At 36.1% G+C, this 18605-nt stretch overlaps 1 long non-coding RNA gene across 1 annotated transcript; it reads right to left on the minus strand.

Annotated features, from left to right (window-relative positions):
- Nucleotides 1–4733: 4733 nt before the first annotated feature.
- LOC140168014 (uncharacterized) lies at nucleotides 4734–11425 on the minus strand. Its single transcript, XR_011861126.1, has 3 exons — nucleotides 11122–11425; nucleotides 7601–7711; nucleotides 4734–5441 (listed from the first exon to the last, which is right to left on the minus strand). It is a non-coding gene; the product is annotated as an uncharacterized lncRNA (long non-coding RNA).
- Between the last annotated feature and the right edge of the window lie 7180 nt (nucleotides 11426–18605).

Below are 18605 nucleotides of genomic sequence, written 5' to 3' on the forward strand. Positions count from 1 at the left end.
CTCAATGCAGCTTTATTCGTCACAGCCTGAGGAAGGGCTTACAAGAAGCTACTAACCTTGAGATATTTTTATTTTATTTGTGTCACTTAATGTACAATTTCACATGTGCTTTCATCCGGAAATGTGCTCAGATCAAATAGAAAAGACATTTCTATGTTTAACGTCAATTCTGCTCCACAGAGTAAAAATACAGTACTTCCAAATATAAAACATAGTACAGGTTAATCCACTTCCATGTGAAAATATATTTATGATATAGTAAATACTGCCATTAGTTAGGGGCTGTGCAATAATTATGAGCCCTGGGGAGGGTAAAATTGGGGGGGGGGGCAAGAAATTTTTGGCGAGCCAAAAGGGGGGGCAAGCAATTTTGGCAAGCAGAGAGGGGGGCAAACGATTTTGGCACCCATTCATGGGGCGCCTTTATATAAAACGCTCTAAAAGGCTTAGGAAAACAGCACGGAAACGCTTAAATATGCAAATTTTCCTGCTCGCTACGCTCGCAACATCTATCTAGACCATTTAAGGTTTGAAAATTGGGATCCTAAAAATTTGGCATGTGCAAGGGGGGGGGGCAAAGAATTTTTGGCAGGCCGAGAGGGGGGGGCAAGCGATTTTTGGCCGGTCGAGAGGGGGGGGGCAAGCGATTTTTGGCGAGCGGTTTGGAAATTTTACCCCCCCGGGGGGGCTCATAATTATTGGACAGCCCCTTACAGAAGAACATAAATTGTGTGTATTTATTTCAGGAATCTTCCGGGTACATTTTTAAACGGAGTACTTTGCAGGAAATCTGAAATGCGCATAGTGCGCCTTTACTTTCTGTGACAGAATATACTTCAACCTATTGAATTAACGAACTACTTGCATGATACACAAAAGCTTCTTGTAGGCTTATCATAGACCAAAACTGTTAATAATAATTTACCTATCTCTCGTATAGACCACTTTACCCTAATGTTTATCGATATGCATGAACGAACTGCTATACTATTCAATGGCCTTCTTGTGCTATATGATGTGTGGCGGCAATTTTAAATGCACGAGTGCTGATCAAAATAGGATGCACGCAAGCACACTGCCGGGCAAAGAACAATAGCCACTGCTGGTAAACTGCAAGGTAATGAAGTCACTTGTGAAGTGGTCTATACATCTCTTTTAACATTTACACATGTATTTAATATAATACAACTTAATGCAAGCATAAGTTCAGTTTAATTTACGTGCTAGTATTGAATCTTTTCTGAATAAAAAGTATGTGTACAAAAATCAGATTGGATCAATTTTGTGCATTGACGTGTACAGTACTTTTCCTTTCACAGGAGAAAAATTTATCAAGATGACATTACTCAATTTACTGAACAGGCCGGCCAGTTTAAATGATTTTGAACTAATCTCGTAATTGGGCCTAAGAATAGGCCAATGCTAACAAAATGTGTTGTTTATTTATTCATTCATTAACTTCTAAGTTCTTATTGAATCTACAACTAATTTAATAACATTGCTAGGATTTTTTTGTTAAATGGAAAAGTGCCAAATATTTCAATGCACACAAATGAACAAGTGTTAACTCTTTAAACAGCTGTAAAATCTGCTTGCAATGTCCCATTTATATATAAAAAACATTTAATAGTAATCCTTTAATGTTTAACAATACATGTGAGAAAGTCTGCATCTATAATTATTTTTCCTCCATATATATGTTTTTCGTATTGACAGTCTGAATACAATACCGTAAACCGTCGTCTACAAGCATACATACTGTTTTTGATGAAAGCTAAGTTAATACGAAAACAAGCGTAACTATGCCAATACAAAAAAATTGGTCTTACAATAATACTTGTTCGTATATACTTGGATCTGTTATTTATTTGCTCAAACTACATAATGGCACCTGGATTAATTTAGCTTTCATCAGAAGCACTGCTTGTAGACGAGGTTTTACGGTATGTCAACTTGGGTAGAATATTTAAAGCCTGGATTTAAAGTCATTTTACAGGCACATGATACAGGAAACATGTTAAAACGTAACACTAAATAGTGTTCTGACAGTAATCATAGAATAGGCTCAACCTGAATACAAATTATTTTGTCCATTATTAGCTCAATGGGTCAGCATTACTTGCAAAGATGAGAACCATTTGTGCACATTAACCATGAAATGGGTCAAACACAGAAAACTATCGTTGAGATCTGAGCACATATTATATTGAAAATCAAGAAGTAGAAAATTATTAATGCCGTATTTGATAACATTAAAGCCCTTGCTATAACTTCGACTTATAACAAAACATGTTCTCCCCTTCATTGACTTACAGAGCTTAGTTTCCAGTTATTTGTTAATATTAATTTCTAGGTTCTCTATGTAAAAAATTCTGTAAACACAAACTATGAAACACAACGTCTGCTGATGTGTTTTACATATTTATTGTAATATCACAAAAGATATCATGTATAATATGTAAGGTTTTTTTGTTCCAATCCTTTATGAAACATTATTTTTAGTTAATAACACTGTTATGAAGGTATGAAATTCTTAAGTGTGTCAGTTTCCTAACCACCAAATGAATTTTTAGCATTTCTCTAATAAAACACTTTTCATTAAATACGTAAGGTAATAACAAACATTTTAAAAGTAACAAGAATAAACAAATTGAAGAACAATTAAAGTAAGCAGGAAAACAAACGTTTAACTTATTCCAAACTCTCTGCATACTTTATATTATAAATGAATTTTTTTGCACACACAATGGCTACAATAATTACACTCTTTACCAAGAACATGTCCAATTAAGAAATTGTCTCCATGGGAAAGAAACAAATGGGCTGCACATTCATTGACACGTGAATGGACAAAATGATCACCTGTTTGTGTTTTGACAAAATGACATGCTTGAGTCGTTGCATTACATAGGGGTGCTTTATTTACAGACCAAGTTGGTTAATTTAATCTTGAGACATTGATTTTGAGTAATCATTGCTAATTGACTTTATGTTTATTAACAATACATGTTCTGCTTCTTTGCTCAGACTTTTATTAAATTCAATAAACAATTTGATGTGGAGGTCCTGTGCTTTTTATGATGAATTTAATTCCTTAAAAATGGGCAAGTGTTTGGTATAAAGAGTACTTTAACATATGTGTGCAAATATTGGTCATTTTCTATGCAGAGAAGAGTTGAAAATACACAGATCATGATTGTGCTATTACCAGCGTGATCGTCAAATGATTGCCACCTGTCTTAGGGAGTTTTGGGTTTCTTACAATCAAGACTCCTTCGAGGTGGGGGGCAGCAGTGTAAACAGCACTACACACTGGTGAGCAAATAAACAGAAACTCCAATTCTAGCATCTGCTGTAAAGATTGGTGAAGAAGGGTGGGGAAAGATAGATGCAATGATACTGCACACTGGAGCACCAGCCCGGAAAGGCCCAGCCTACCAATAGAGAAAGTGACTCTATCTATCCAACTGGTGATGAGGATGACAAAAACAGGTACCATTGCAACCACTTCCCAGGATGCTTTACAATAACTGTTTCTGATGAGAATGTTAATGCAGACTGATTCTACTCAGGGGATATAATGATGGAATACACAGTCAAACTATCTGCTCCTTTGGACATAACTATTTGGACCATATCCATGAAGTTCCTGATTCAGGATCCTCTGACACTGCCCTGCTAACTGTCTTCATTTCTCTTCTGTTGGAACCCAGATCTCTCAACCACTTCGGAAGAGAGTGAGCAACAAAGCGCCGGCAACCAACTTTGAAGGAGTAAAGAGTACATATCTGTGTGCAAATACTGGTCATTTAATGCAGAGAATTTTATTTATATGCTCTTTGGAATAAGTGAAACCTTTTGTTGTTGGTGCTAATCGGTTTGTTACCTACATGTATAATTGACATGTACTGGATTATGACACATAGGGTATATTATCCTTGAACAGTAAACATCACATGATTTTTCACTTGTTGCACTTTTTAAAAATTACTATAATGATACTTCAAGTTGACAACACAATTAGGCCTATCATAGTGCAGTAACTATAACGTTGAGAAACAACAGGTATCTGTTGGATCAGGGAAGATAAGATTAAGAAATTTGAATTGACCCTGATATTGAACGTTTTTAAAAGTCATACATGTACTAGAGTAGCACTGCAAAGTGTGAAATTAATTATTCTGATAAGCCACAACACAAAAAATACACCAGTCTAATCACTCTAATCTTGTGTCAAGAGTGCTGATGATATATCAAACTCAACAGCATATCAAAAATCATCATGCTGGTAATTTTGATATTATATCATCAGCCTTCTTGACACTTTCAATGGTGTTCTTCTGACATTGATCTTTTTACATGTTAAATCTTGCTTGTTGGTTTTTCACAAGTGTCCAAAACATTCTATTAATAATATTATGTATTCTAAACAGATACATACTTCACGTCTCACATGAAGTTGTGTTATTTTTCAGAAATAGATTGTTATCTGCTCCCTTTTCTTATAAAAGTTTCATGAAATGAGCCAAAGTAAATTGAGTCTTAAATTGTGCGCTTTAATAGTACCGCTACTTTTGCTATTTGCCATAGTTCAGGAATGCAAGTCACGGGTACATGATGTTACTGCACATTCTATACATGTTATTGTCTCTGCTCATTACATTGTACATGTGTTTGAAATTGTGACACTGTTCTATATACATGTACAAGTGTTCCTTTTAACACCAGGAATAAATGTGTGTCACAGATCAGTATTGCCAACAACGTATCACCCTGTGGAGGTTGCAGTGTACCAAGTACTATATAAGTAGATGAGTTATCATAATACTACTTCAAAACATAAATACCCGCTACCTTGTAAAATACTGCTTCAAAAACATAAATACAAGCGACCTTGTAAAATACAACTTCAAAAACATTTAAATACAGGCTGCCTTGTAAAATACTAACTTCAAAAATGAGAATACAGCTAGGTTACCTTGTAAAATACTACTTCAAAAACATTTAAATACAGGTTACCTTGTAAAATAACAATTCAAAAACGTAAATACCGGCTACCTTGTAAAATGTTACTTCAAAAACATAAATACAGGCTACATGTACCTCGTAAAATATAACATGTACTTCAAAAACAAACTACAGTTGTACGTAGTTAACAGTCTTTTACTTGTCACAGCAGATTTCACTTCTTTGGTTTGCTTGTTTTGTTTCCACTAGCTGTTGCCTGTTTCTTACTTCCACTCTGATCTTCTACTTGCTGTTGCTTGTTTTGCAGTTCGCTTCTGATCATCCTGATGTGCGTTTGCTGATTGTTCTGATATGTGAGAACCACCTCCAAGAGCGTGTAGTTTACAAAATCTGACAAGGATGTGTTCAGTTCCAAAAATATGTCTCTCAAAACTTGGATTGTTTCAAAGTTTTTAGTGACCATAACAATGTTTCTGCAGAAAAATAAGAATGGGTGTTATTAAGCATACAATGTTTGATACACAAACAATGTAAATGGTAAACTTTTGATCATACAATGTACATGACAGATCATCACATGGTGGCATGTCGTAAGGTGGACACCTTTTCCATAACATGTCAAAAATAGTCCAAAACATATTTTTGATATGTTGTAGATATTGATAACTTCTAACAATTTACAATTTTATGCAAGAAATCAGCCAAATTTGGAGGAAATGCACTCAACATATAAGCTAGTGTTCACATGAGCTTATTAAACTTTAATTCTTTAATCACTCCATAAATCAAGTTGCAATATCCGATGTCTTCAACATGTATACTGCATCCACCTGCACCTGCACCCCTGGCACATTGCATGCTAAGTGATGCCATTTTTGTACATAATTACTATATGATTTAATGTTTCTCTAAACTGAATCTGTATTAAATTAGGCTTAAAATGAGGTATCAACCAGACAACCACTGCTGTAGGGCAAGGGGTAGTGAAGTAACTATCAAATTTGTAGCGCAGTTTTTGAAAAAAAGTGTTATTCGTCCATCCTTTTGGGTGCCCAACTCACCCTAACCCCTTTAGTACAATATAACCCATAGCAATGCATTGGAATGAAATACGACATATTCAGATTTCATTCAAACAAACTAAATTTTAAATTTTTGTCCACAAATTTTGTCATAAAAACCCATATTTTCACGAACGACAATCTGAACATCATGATAATATGATAAATACATTCAAACCGAATATCCGATCACACAGGGTTCTGAGAAGATCCGTCTTATACCCAAAAGAACATCCCTCCCACCAACATCCCCACTAACTCACCAACCATCCCATCACCAGCCTCCGAGTCAAAAGCTGAGAATCACAAAAGCTGAGAACTGCTCTAGTTTTGTTTAAACTGCATGTACAGCAGCTGTGCAGTAAAAGTTTTATCAAAATAATTATTATGCTTATGTTACTGCCTTGTGGATGAGTAGCTTTGCCTGTGCTGATTGGAGTGGACATACCTAATATTAGGCATACGGTGTACTCACCCTTCTTGTTCAGATGCACCAATAACTTTGTATGTTCAGGAATTACAAAGGCACTTTTGGCATGGAATTGGCCATAACTAGAAATGGTCTCATTTTGTTGCTAATTCATCTACGGTACCTAAAACTGTGGAAAGTAAAAACTTCACACTGTATTTACTTTTTGAGATATTGCAATTCAAACGATGCAAAGTCAGGGGTGGTGGTGCCTACGGTTGAGGTGCCTACGGTTGAGGCATGTGTTAAAGTATAGGGAATATTGACAGTGCCTCTCAAATTTATTTTTTACTGTAACTTCATAACCCAGCAAGGTATTAGGATGGATTATGTACCATTGTTTTGGTATTTATGTCTAGTAGCTAACTTGACCAATTTTACTTCAAGCTGGTTTAATTTGTTGTTAATTTGCTGCATTCTGTGTCATGGGTTCTAGGCTTTTCCTATAATGCTACTGTACTAAGCATGCATTTGTGCTCAAATGTTCTGAATGTCATATTTCTTGAAGAAGTTAATCTACTTCTGTAAAAGTTAATATTTTTTAGAAGGAAATTTGATGAGGAATTCAAATATGCCATTGGTTTTTGTGTAGGACATGAAGGAAAAAAGTTTTGATTGATAATGTCATAAAAATCATAAAAATTTATGTACGACTTTTGAACACCCTGTATCTCAGTTAGGCTACATAACTCATCATTACAAGTTTGCTTTTTTTGAGAGCCTACAATGTTATTAGCACATCTAAAAAGGTTTTAGCAGAACAGGTGTTTATGTTAGTGAGTAAGAGAGGAACCAATTTGTTTACTTTTTGAACGAAAATGTAACTTTTCCACCCTACATGTATATAATATTTGTGGCACCCTGTAGGCCTATATCAACTTAAAAGTTGAACAATTGTCTTCCTTACACTTTCAGCTTTATGATGATATAAAAATTGTAGATTTCTGACAAACAATTACAATTACAATTGACAATTACAATCATTGTTGTGTGAAAGCGTGATTATTTTTCTAATTTTGAGCATGTAACACATTTGGCCCCCAATTCATGACTCACAACCCTAATACATTTAATTGCGACTCCTACAATATTCAATAATTACCTTTCTTGAGGTATCTTCAATCTGTAAATGCAGCTATTGCAATCTTAAGATTTTCTGCTGTTCCATCCCCATGTGCATCCATATCTGCTAAACCGTTAACATAGTAGACACCTGCAGATAATTAACATTTTATATCAATAACAACAATGATAAAAGAAAACAAATATGACCACTTTTTTTCTTAGAATCTACTATTAATGTGCTTCTGGCTTCACATACTAAAAGATACAAATAAATCAATCAAGGGCACATAAAAATGCCCCGCTTGCAGACAATCACAGAAAGTGTACTTTTTGAGGTACATGTACACATGCATGTGTTTCAGTCATAATTACTCTGAAGTGTACAGATCTTTGATGGAAACTAACAGTTTTGTATGCATGAGGTATTGAAACACAGCAACTAGACTAAAATCTGTGTTTTTTTATCTTCCCGGTTAAAATTACTCGGTTTCAGCTGTTGCGGACATTCTTTGTGTTGCGGACGTACGTTCTGATTTTTGTCAATTCCTAGGACCGCAACGAGTTCTGGATGTTATTTCTAAATATTGGACATAGATCCATATAAGAAAATATTTTCAAAACAAAGTAAATTTATACTAAATTTTGAAAATGTGCTAATTTTTTAATTAATTTGTTTCAATTTGCCCATATATCTTGCAAAAAAAATATGTTAGATGAATTTCAATAGTAGACCTGTCTGCATGTCTTCGGTCCTAGCCTTCAACATACTGACATTTACTGTCATAATGTTAAATAAAGATTACTGAGTTACAGTTACTGGAACTAATTTCAATAGTAGACATTCTATATCCTTCGATATGAGACATAAATCAAGTTATTTGGACGATTTAAAAATTTTGACAATTTTACGGAATTGCCCAAAAGTGTTTCTTGTAAAATATTATGTATGTGATGCGATCAAGCAAAATGAGTCTGATGTCGATCAAAATCAAAATTCAGTTTTCAATATCACTGCATGAGCTATTCTCCGAGCCTGAAAACCCCATCATAATACATGGTTCCAGAGTTATGTCAATTTTAGTGTTGCTCAGAACAATAAAATACAAAGGAAGTTTGATACTATTATTGGTTACAAATGTATAGATCTCAAAATCAATATTCTCGACATCCGACTCATTTTGCTTGATTGCATCACATTATTACTAGCAAGGCTATAGAAAGCATATCTACATGTACTTCCTAGACATATTTTTTTTAAAGTTACAACTGAATTTCAAAAATAAAAATATAATTGAAGACACCTCAAAAAAGGAAGCAGGAGGTCGGGAGGGATGTGAAACACATTTATTTTTTTTTATTTGGCCTACTAAAATGGTATTACAAGACACACAAAATGATAGTAAAAGTAAAATGCATGTTTTTGGCCCTTATTTCCAAAAATTGACCACATAATAAAATTTTACTTTCATTGCAGTTAGATCATTAAAGGATTTAATAGGATTTAGCTAAAGTTATTTTTTTATTACTTCCGTGGTCCGAGCTAATGCGTGGGAAATACAACCAATACAAGATGCAACAGAACAGGCTTTTCCATACAGTGAACAATAAACAAGAAATGGAATCCAATGTTATCATATATCTGCACAAGCGACTGATAGCCTATCTTTAGTATTGATACTTTCAGGCTTTAAATGATAGCAAGAAATGGAAATCGCCTAAAGGAAAGATTTTAATCGTGAAATTGATCGCCACATCTTATGGATGCACATTATCCTCCGGCGGAAATGTCAAACTGTCAATTACAACGCGTCTACTAGTGGACTGGTTTTAAATCCACTCTCATCAAACTAATCAAAACTGTAAACTACAATTTTATCGAAAAAATCAAAAGAAGAAATATGCTTAGTTTCAATGATGTTTACCGATCGAGTCGCCTTGATGGTGTATTTCCGATCATTTTGCAACGTGAATGAAAAATATTTCCAAGACGTGAGTATCGCCTTATAGGTATGGCCCGGTAACCTGGATAAAATTTAACGCAATCGATCATCCAATCCTAGTTCCTGAGTGATCACCTGGTTTGCCGAATGAACGGTATCGGTTCGGAACAAGGATTGTTACTTGTAAACAAATCATTTCGCCGGCACATTTCAAGAAATTAAATTTACGATCTTTTGATAATTAGTTAGGGATCGCTTTTATTTTAAAGGGTACAAATGTACTACACCCTGTGGTAAATTTGTGACTATTTTTGCATTTTTCTCAAAAAATAATAACACACTGATAACTAAAGTTATATTGGGGCAAGGAATCCAATTCCTACACTGAAATTTCAGTGACTCAAGACACGCGGTTCAGTATATGATCGGAAATGAGTTATATCCAAGCGGTACCTTATTTCTTATCATAAATAAAGAACCGCTTGTCTTGGGTCACTGAAATTCCAGTGTAGTAATTGGATTCCTTGCCCCTACATAACTTTTGTTACCACTGTGTTATTAGTTTTTGAGAAAAATACAAAAATAGACACAAATTTATCTAGGGGTGTAGTACCCCCTTAACCTCTGGCATGAGAGATTGAGAATGTGGGTTAAAGATAAGCCACTCTGTGTTCTCATTTTGCAATTAAAAATAAGCTTCTCATAAAGCTTTAAATTTGCAGGCCGGATGCTGGCCATCCATGTATTTGAAACATGGCGGATATACCAAGCACCCTCACTACATTTGGGTCTGTCCCAGGGGGGTACTCAGTACAAATGACCATACGGGGACGTGCCGCAAATATGGGTAGCATTTTCAGCCTTCTGGTATATCAATGACCCCTTTTTCAAACCCTATTTTGGTATATGAATGGGTCCTTTTTTTTTTTTTTTTTGAATTTTTCGGAAAATAGAACAATTTTTCCTTAATCTAGCCAAAATTTTCCCAAAATTTTGGGAAAATTTGTAAAAACTAAGACAATTTGGGTTAAAGCCCCGCAATTTTTGACTTTTGGTATATCAATGGGTCCAAATTTCTTGAAAAATTGGTATATTTATGGGTCCACTTTCAAATTCTCAGCGGCACGTCCCTACCAAAACCAAACTTGAGTACCCCCCCTAGTTCGCAAGGCAAACTTAAAAAACCGGGCAAAACAGACGTGTCATTTATCGGTATGACATTTTCGTTATTAACGCTGCCTACGGTATGGGTTCCTCGTACTACCCCCTCCCCCCCGGGTCTGTGAGGATGCTCGACCAGGCATAGTCCGAGCTGTGCGCCCAGCGGTGACGAGCGTACACACAGAAAAAATAAACAATCACGCTGATTGGATGATCAGTGCAGTTGACAACAAGCGCGGGGCATACCCGGACCATGGAAGTAATAAAAAAATTAAAATAACTTTAATGTTTTATTTAGCAAAACAGGATAATATTTTTTAATCCCAAAAAATTAGTTCGTATTTTTCTGGCAAGTGGAATGGGGAGTAGGCCGACTTCAATTCAGAGGCAGCGTCACGAGAGCTGTATAAAACCAACACTTCTTTCCTTTCATACATTATATAGCCTACGTGCTTACCTCAAATGGCTGGTTGAGTATCTACATTCCAGCTCCATACATTGTACACAGCGCACTAGTACTGTATGATACGTAAACACAAGCGGCTAGCATGGCCATGGCCATTCTCATGCATGCATGACTGAAAGTCTTCATTTAAATCGGTTGATTCTGGCCAGATCCGCAGCTCACTAAATCACAAATTCAGCATCCGAAGAATTTTGATTGTCTTCCACGCTGATAAATCAAGTCCAATTATCCATAATAATGTCAAATCAGTACATTTTCACGGCAAACCACGACCGGTTACATTATAACTTCCTTCGTTCATGTCGTTTTGATTACGCCATGGCAAGTCGCCATCAGCCCTCAGGCTGTTTGACCTCAAGGGGTTTCGCTTAATCTGTGTGTTGTGTGACCCGAGAGGGAGGGGGTATTAAATAGACTGGCTAATTGATATAAACATAATATTTTATAGATTATGAGAAATATATGAAACATTTTTATGAAGTATATAAAGGTTTGTGAGACCTTAAAAGTACAAAAATAATAATGTCATGTGCCCAAGGCTGATATGGCATAAGGGCGCACACCACCAAAATGTTGTTCAACATGGCCGAAAGCATGTGGATACGATGGCTGATTATGATGATGTTGACAGAAAGAAAGAAAGAATGACAAATGAATCTGTGAGAGCCGGAAGTGATCCCTTAATTACCTTTGACCCCGCAAAAATATTACATAGTGCTTAGGATGTCATAAGGAATATTCCTGGTGAATTTCAGCTTAATCGGAACTTATACATGGATTTTGATTTTTTTAAATTTATGATTGACCTTTTGACCCCTTAATGACCTTTGACCTCAATGAAAATAAAACCTTATGTACACCGACAAAATGCATTGTTCCAATTTTAATAAAAAAATTCTACTATGTTTAATTGTTGAGATAAAAAATTCTTGAAGTTATTTAGCTAAAAACAGGAAGTGACCCCTTAATGACCTTTGACCCCCAAAATAAAAATACCATGCATACATCAGGTAACACTGATTCATGTATGATGATTATATTACTCTGGTCTGTTTACATTTTGAGATAAAATTTTTTAAACATTTTTGATAATTTTGGTTTTTGACCGGAAGTAACCCCTTAATGACCTTTGACCCCAAAACTGTAGGCATCCTAAAGACCCTAGCTAGTAGCGATGCATGTGTGCTAATGGCGACTCTCTGCTATGTAATTTGTAAAGACAGTGATTTTTTGAATATTTTTACAAATTTTTCAGACTTTTACCGGAAGTGACCCCTTAATGACCTTTGATTCCAATTTTGTGGTATAACTTTTAGACACTGGCTATATATGATGCATGTGTGCAAGTGATGTCACGATGCTATGTAATATTTGGAAGAAGAAGCATTTTTGGTGAAAATCACGTTTTTGACCATTGACCGGAAGTGGATGACCATTGACCGGAAATTGATCATGTGACATTTGTAGCAAGTGCCAGTGATGAGTGTGTCTAAGTTTGGTTGAAATCCATGAAAGTATGTCGGAGCTAGAGCAATTTGTAAATTTCAAGAGGGGGGGTCTGCAAGTGTTGACAGAAGAAAGAAGAACGCGGTAAAAAGAATGCACATCGCCGATGGCGGATGTGCAAGAAAGAAAGAACTAGATCTGGTTACAGATCTGGACCTAGCCAGGGCCGGAAATGCCAGTCTTAACTTAAAGTTTGACCTTTGACCGGCTATTATGGACATCTCACACCATTAATGGTGCATCACTGTAGCATGTAGGGCTTTATCCGTTTTCCATATGCTGAGATACAGCTACTTTTCCGTAATTTTAAACATTTTTTGCAAATTTGACGTTTTGACCTCCTTAATGACCTTTGACCCCAATATAAAAAAACCTCATTTACACCGAGAAAATGCATTGTTACAGTTTAAATTTAAAAAATCTACTATGTTTAGTTATGGAGATAAAAATTCTTGAAGTTATTTAGCTTAAAACCGGAAATGACGTCTAAATGAAAAAAAAAAAAAAAAATAAAAATACTGTGCATACATCGGGTAACACTAATGCATATATGAAGTTTATGTCACTCTGGTCTGGTTACGTTTTGAGATTTAAAAAATGAACATATTTGATGATTTTGGGTTTTGACCGGAAGCGACCCTTAATGACCTTTGATCCCAAAACTGTAGACACCCCAAAGACCCTGGTTAGTAGCAATGCATGTGTGCTAATGACAGCACTTTGCTATGTAATTTGTAAAAACAGTGATTTTTGGAATATTTTTAGCTCTCAGACCGGAAATGACCCCTTAATGACCTTTGACCCAAATTCTGTGAATAAATTATAGACACCGACCAAAGTCAAGTCACATGACCTAAGCATGTCACCATCACATGTTATTTGTGGAAGAAGAAGCATTTTAGAGTAAAAATCACATTTTTGCCATTGTGAGCAGGTCAAAGGTCAAATGGAGTTCAATGTCATGTCATATATGGGGACATGGTCAGTGGTGTTTGTGACCAAGTATGGTCAAAAACTGTCAAAGTATAACAGAGCTAGGGCGAAACGTGGCAAGTCACGCACGTGTTGCCAGAAAGAAGAAAGATCCGATAGCATCACAAGACCTAGCCGGTGTCCCGGCTAGGTAAGAACTAGATCTGGTTACAGATCTGGACCTAGCTGGGCCGGAAATGCCAGTCTTAACTTAAAGTTTGACCTTAGACCGGCTATTATGGACATCTCACACCAATGGTGCATCACTGTAGCATGTAGGGGCTTTATCTGTGTTCCATATAGGCTGAGATACAGCTACTTTCCCGTAATTTAAAAAAAAATTGCAAATTTGACGTTTTGACCTCCTTAATGACCTTTGACCCCAATATAAAAAAACCTCATATACACCAAGAAAATGCATTGTTACAGTTTAAATAAAAAAAATCTACTATGCTTAGTTATGGAGATAAAAATTCTTAAAGTTATTTAGCTTTAAACCGGAAATGACGTCTAAATGACCTTTGACCAAAAAAATAAAAATACCGTACATACATCGGGTAACACTAATGCATATATGAAGTTTATGTCACTCTGGTCTGGTTACGTTTTGAGATTTAAAAAATGAAAATATTTGATGATTTTTGGTTTTTGACCGGAAGCGACCCTTAATGACCTTTGACCCCAAAACTGTAGACACCCCAAAGACCCTGGTTAGTAACAATGCATGTGTGCTAATGACAACACTCTGCTATGTAATTTGTAACAACAGTGATTTTTGAATATTTTAGCTTTCAGACCGGAAATGACCCCTTAATGACCTTTGACCCAAAATCGGAGAATAACTTTTGTGTACCTGTAATAGCCGATGCATATGTGTAAGTGACATTATCGTACTATGTAATTTGTGGCAGAAGAAGCATTTTGAAGATATTTGGTTTTATACCGGAAATGAACCCTTAATGACCTTTGACCCCAAATTTGTGAATATCCTATAGACACTGGATATAGCCGATGCATATGTGCAAGTGACGTCATTGTAGGATGTAACATGTAGGAGAAGAAGCATTTTGAAATTTGTTGCCAGAAGAAAGAAGACGAAGAAAGATCCGATAGCATCACAAGACCTAGCCGGTGTCCCGGCTAGGTAAGAAGAAGAACGCGGTAAAAAGAATGCACATCGCCGATGGCGGATGTGCAAAGAAAGAAGAACGCGGTAAAAAGAATGCACATCGCCGATGGCGGATGTGCAAAGAAAGAAGAACGCGGTAAAAAGAATGCACATCGCCGATGGCGGATGTGCAACAAGATATACGATCGGTTGCGGTCACCTGCGACCGCGAGCACAGCCACCAGGCGGTTTTGTTGATAACCGGAAGTGATCCCTTAATAACCTTTGACCCCGCAAAATATTACATACTGCTCAGGATGTCATAAGGAATATTCCTGGTGAATTCCAGCTTAATCGGAATTTATAAATGGATTTTGATTTTTTTTAAATTTATGATTGACCTGTTGACCCTTTTAATGACCTTTGACCTCAATGAAAAAAAAACCTTATGTACAACGACAAAATGCATTGTTCTGATTTTAATTTAAAAATTCTACTATGTTTAGTTGTTGAGATAAAAATTCTCAAAATTATTTAACTAAAAACAGGAAGTGAACCCTTAATGACCTTTGACCCCCAAAATAAAAATATCGTGCATACATCAGGTAATACCAATTCATGTATGATGGTTATATTGCTCTGGTCTGTTTACATTTTGAGATAAAAATTTTTTTAAATTTTTGATAATTTTGGTTTTTGACCGGAAGTAACCCCTTAATGACCTTTGACCCCAAAACTGTAGGCATCCTAAAGACCCTGGATAGTAGCAATGCATGTGTGCTAATGGCGACTCTCTGCTATGTAATTTGTAAAGACAGTGATTTTTTGAATATTTTTTTTACAAATTTTTGGGTTTTTGACCGGAAGTGACCCCTTAATGACCTTTGATCCCAATTCTGTGGTATAACTTTTGGACACTGGCTATAGGTGATAAATGTGTGCAAGTGACGTCATGATGCTATGTTATATGTGGGAGAAGTAGCATTTTTAGTGAAAATCCAAGTTTTGGCCATTGACCGGAAGTGGATGACATTTGACCGGAAGTTGATCATGTGACATCTGTGGCACCACCAAACGGTTCTACTGACCAAGTATGGTCATCATGCCTGAAAGCATGTGGCTACGATGGCTGATTATGATGTTGACAGAAGAAAGAACTAGATATGGTTGCGGTCGCCTGCGACCGCGAGCATGCACAACCGCCAGGTATTTTAGAAGGTATTTTGTTTACGCCTCATAACCTTTGACCCTAAATAAAAATCAATAATGTAAACGAGATCTGATTGCGTTCGCCTGCGACCGCGAGGATGCACAGCCAGCAGTGACAAATGAGTTATGGCTCCGAATCTGTGAGAACCGGAAGTGATCCCTTAATTACCTTTGACCCCGCAAAAATATTACATAGTGCTTAGGATGTCATAAGGAATATTCCTGGTGAATTTTCAGCTTTATCGGAACTTATACATGGATTATGATTTTTTAAATTTATGATTGACCTTTTGACCCCTTTAATGACCTTTGACCTCAATGAAAATAAAACCTTATATACAACGACAAAATGCATTGTTCCACTTTTAATTAAAAAATTCTACTATGTTTAGTTGTTGAGATAAAAATTCTTGAAGTTATTTAGCTAAAACAGGAAGTTACCCCTTAATGACCTTTGACCCCCAAAATAAAAAATATCATGCATACACCATGTAACACTAATTCATGTATGATGGGTATATTACTCTGGTTTGTTTACATTTTGAGATAAAAAAATGTAAACTTTTTTGATAATTTTGGTTTTTGACCGGAAGTAACCCCTTAATGACCTTTGACCCCAAAACTGTAGGCATCCTAAAGACCCTAGATAATAGCGATGCATGTGTGCTAATGGCGACTCTCTGCTATGTAATTTGTAAAGACAGTGATTTTTTGAATATTTTTACAAATTTTTCAGACTTTTACCGGAAGTGACCCCTTAATGACCTTTGATTCCAATTTTGTGGTATAACTTTTAGACACTGGCTATAGATGATGCATGTGTGTAAGTGACGTCACGGTGCTATGTAATATGTGGGAGGAGTAGCATTTTTAGTGAAAATCCAAGTTTTGGCCATTGACCGGAAGTGGATGACATTTGACCGGAAGTTGATCATGTGACATCTGTGGCACCACCAAACGGTTATACTGACCAAGTATGGTCAACATGCCTGAAAGCATGTGGCTACGATGGCTGATCATAGTGATGACAGAAGAAAGAAAGAAAGAACGAGATCTGATTGCGTTCGCCTGCGACCGCGAGCATGCACAGCCAGCAGTGACAAATGAGTTATGACCCAGAATCTGTGAGAACCGGAACCTTAATTACCTTTGACCCCGCAAAAATATTACATAGTGCTTAGGATGTCATAAGGAATATTCCTGGTGCATTTCAGCTTAATCGGAACTTATACATGGATTTTGATTTTTTTAAATTTTTGATTGACCTTTTCACCCCCTTATTGACCTTTGACCTCAATGAAAATAAAACCTAATGTACACCGACAAAATGCGTTGTTCCAATTTTAATTTAAAAATTCTACTATGTTTAGTTGTCGAGATAAAAATTCTTGAAGTTATTAAGCTAAAAACAGGAAGTGACCCCTTAATGACCTTTGACCCCCAAAATAAAAATACCATGCATACATCAGGTAACACTGATTCATGTATGATGATTATATTACTCTGGTCTGTTTACATTTTGAGATAAAAATTGTTTTAAATTTTTTGATAATTTTGGTTTTTGACTGGAAGTAACCCCTTAATGACCTTTGACCCCAAAACTGTAGGCATCCTAAAGACCCTGGCTAGTAGCGATGAATGTGTGCTAATGGCGACTCTCTGCTATGTAATTTGTAAAGACAGTGATTTTTTGAATATTTTTTACGCATTTTTCTGACTTTACCGGAAGTGACCCCTTAATGACCTTTGATTCCAATTTTATGGTATAACTTTTGGACACTGGCTATAGATGATGCATGTGTGTAAGTGACGTCACGATGCTATGTAATATGTGGGAGGAGTAGCATTTTTAGTGAAAATCCAAGTTTTGGCCATTGACCGGAAGTGGATGACATTTGACCGGAAGTTGATCATGTGACATCTGTGGCACCACCAAACGGTTCTACTGACTAAGTATGGTCAACATGCCTGAAAGCATGTGGCTACGATGGCTGATTATGATGTTGACAGAAGAAGAAGAAGAAAGAAAGAACTAGATCTGGTTACAGATCTGGACCTAGCCGGGGCCGGAAATGCCAGTCTTAACTTAAAGTTTGACCTTTGACCAGCTATTATGGACATCTCACACCATTAATGGTGCATCACTTTAGCATGTAGGGGCTTTATCCGTCTTCCATAGGCTGAGATACAGCTACTTTTCCGTAATTTTAAACATTTTTTGCAAATTTGACGTTTTGACCTTCTTAATGACCTTTGACCCCAATATAAAAAAAAAAAACCTCATATACACCGAGAAAATGCATTGTTACAGTTTAAATTTAAAAAATCTGCTATGCTTAGTTATGGAGATAAAAATTCTTGAAGTTATTTAGCTTCAAACCGGAAATGACGTCTAAATGACCTTTGACCAAAATAATAAAAATACCGTGCATACATCGAGTAACACTAATGCATATATGAAGTTTATGTCACTCTGGTCTGGTTATGTTTTGAGATTTTTAAAAATTAACATATTTGATGATTTTTGGTTTTGACCGGAAGTACCCCTTAATGACCTTTGACCCCAAAACTGTAGACACCCCAAAGACCCTGGTTAGTAGCAATGCATGTGTGCTAATGACAACACTCTGCTATGTAATTTGTAAAAACAGTGATTTTTTGAATATTTTTAGCTTTCAGA

The sequence above is a fragment of the Amphiura filiformis genome, chromosome 13, assembly GCF_039555335.1.
Source record: "Amphiura filiformis chromosome 13, Afil_fr2py, whole genome shotgun sequence".
Taxonomy (NCBI): Eukaryota; Metazoa; Echinodermata; class Ophiuroidea; order Amphilepidida; family Amphiuridae; genus Amphiura; species Amphiura filiformis.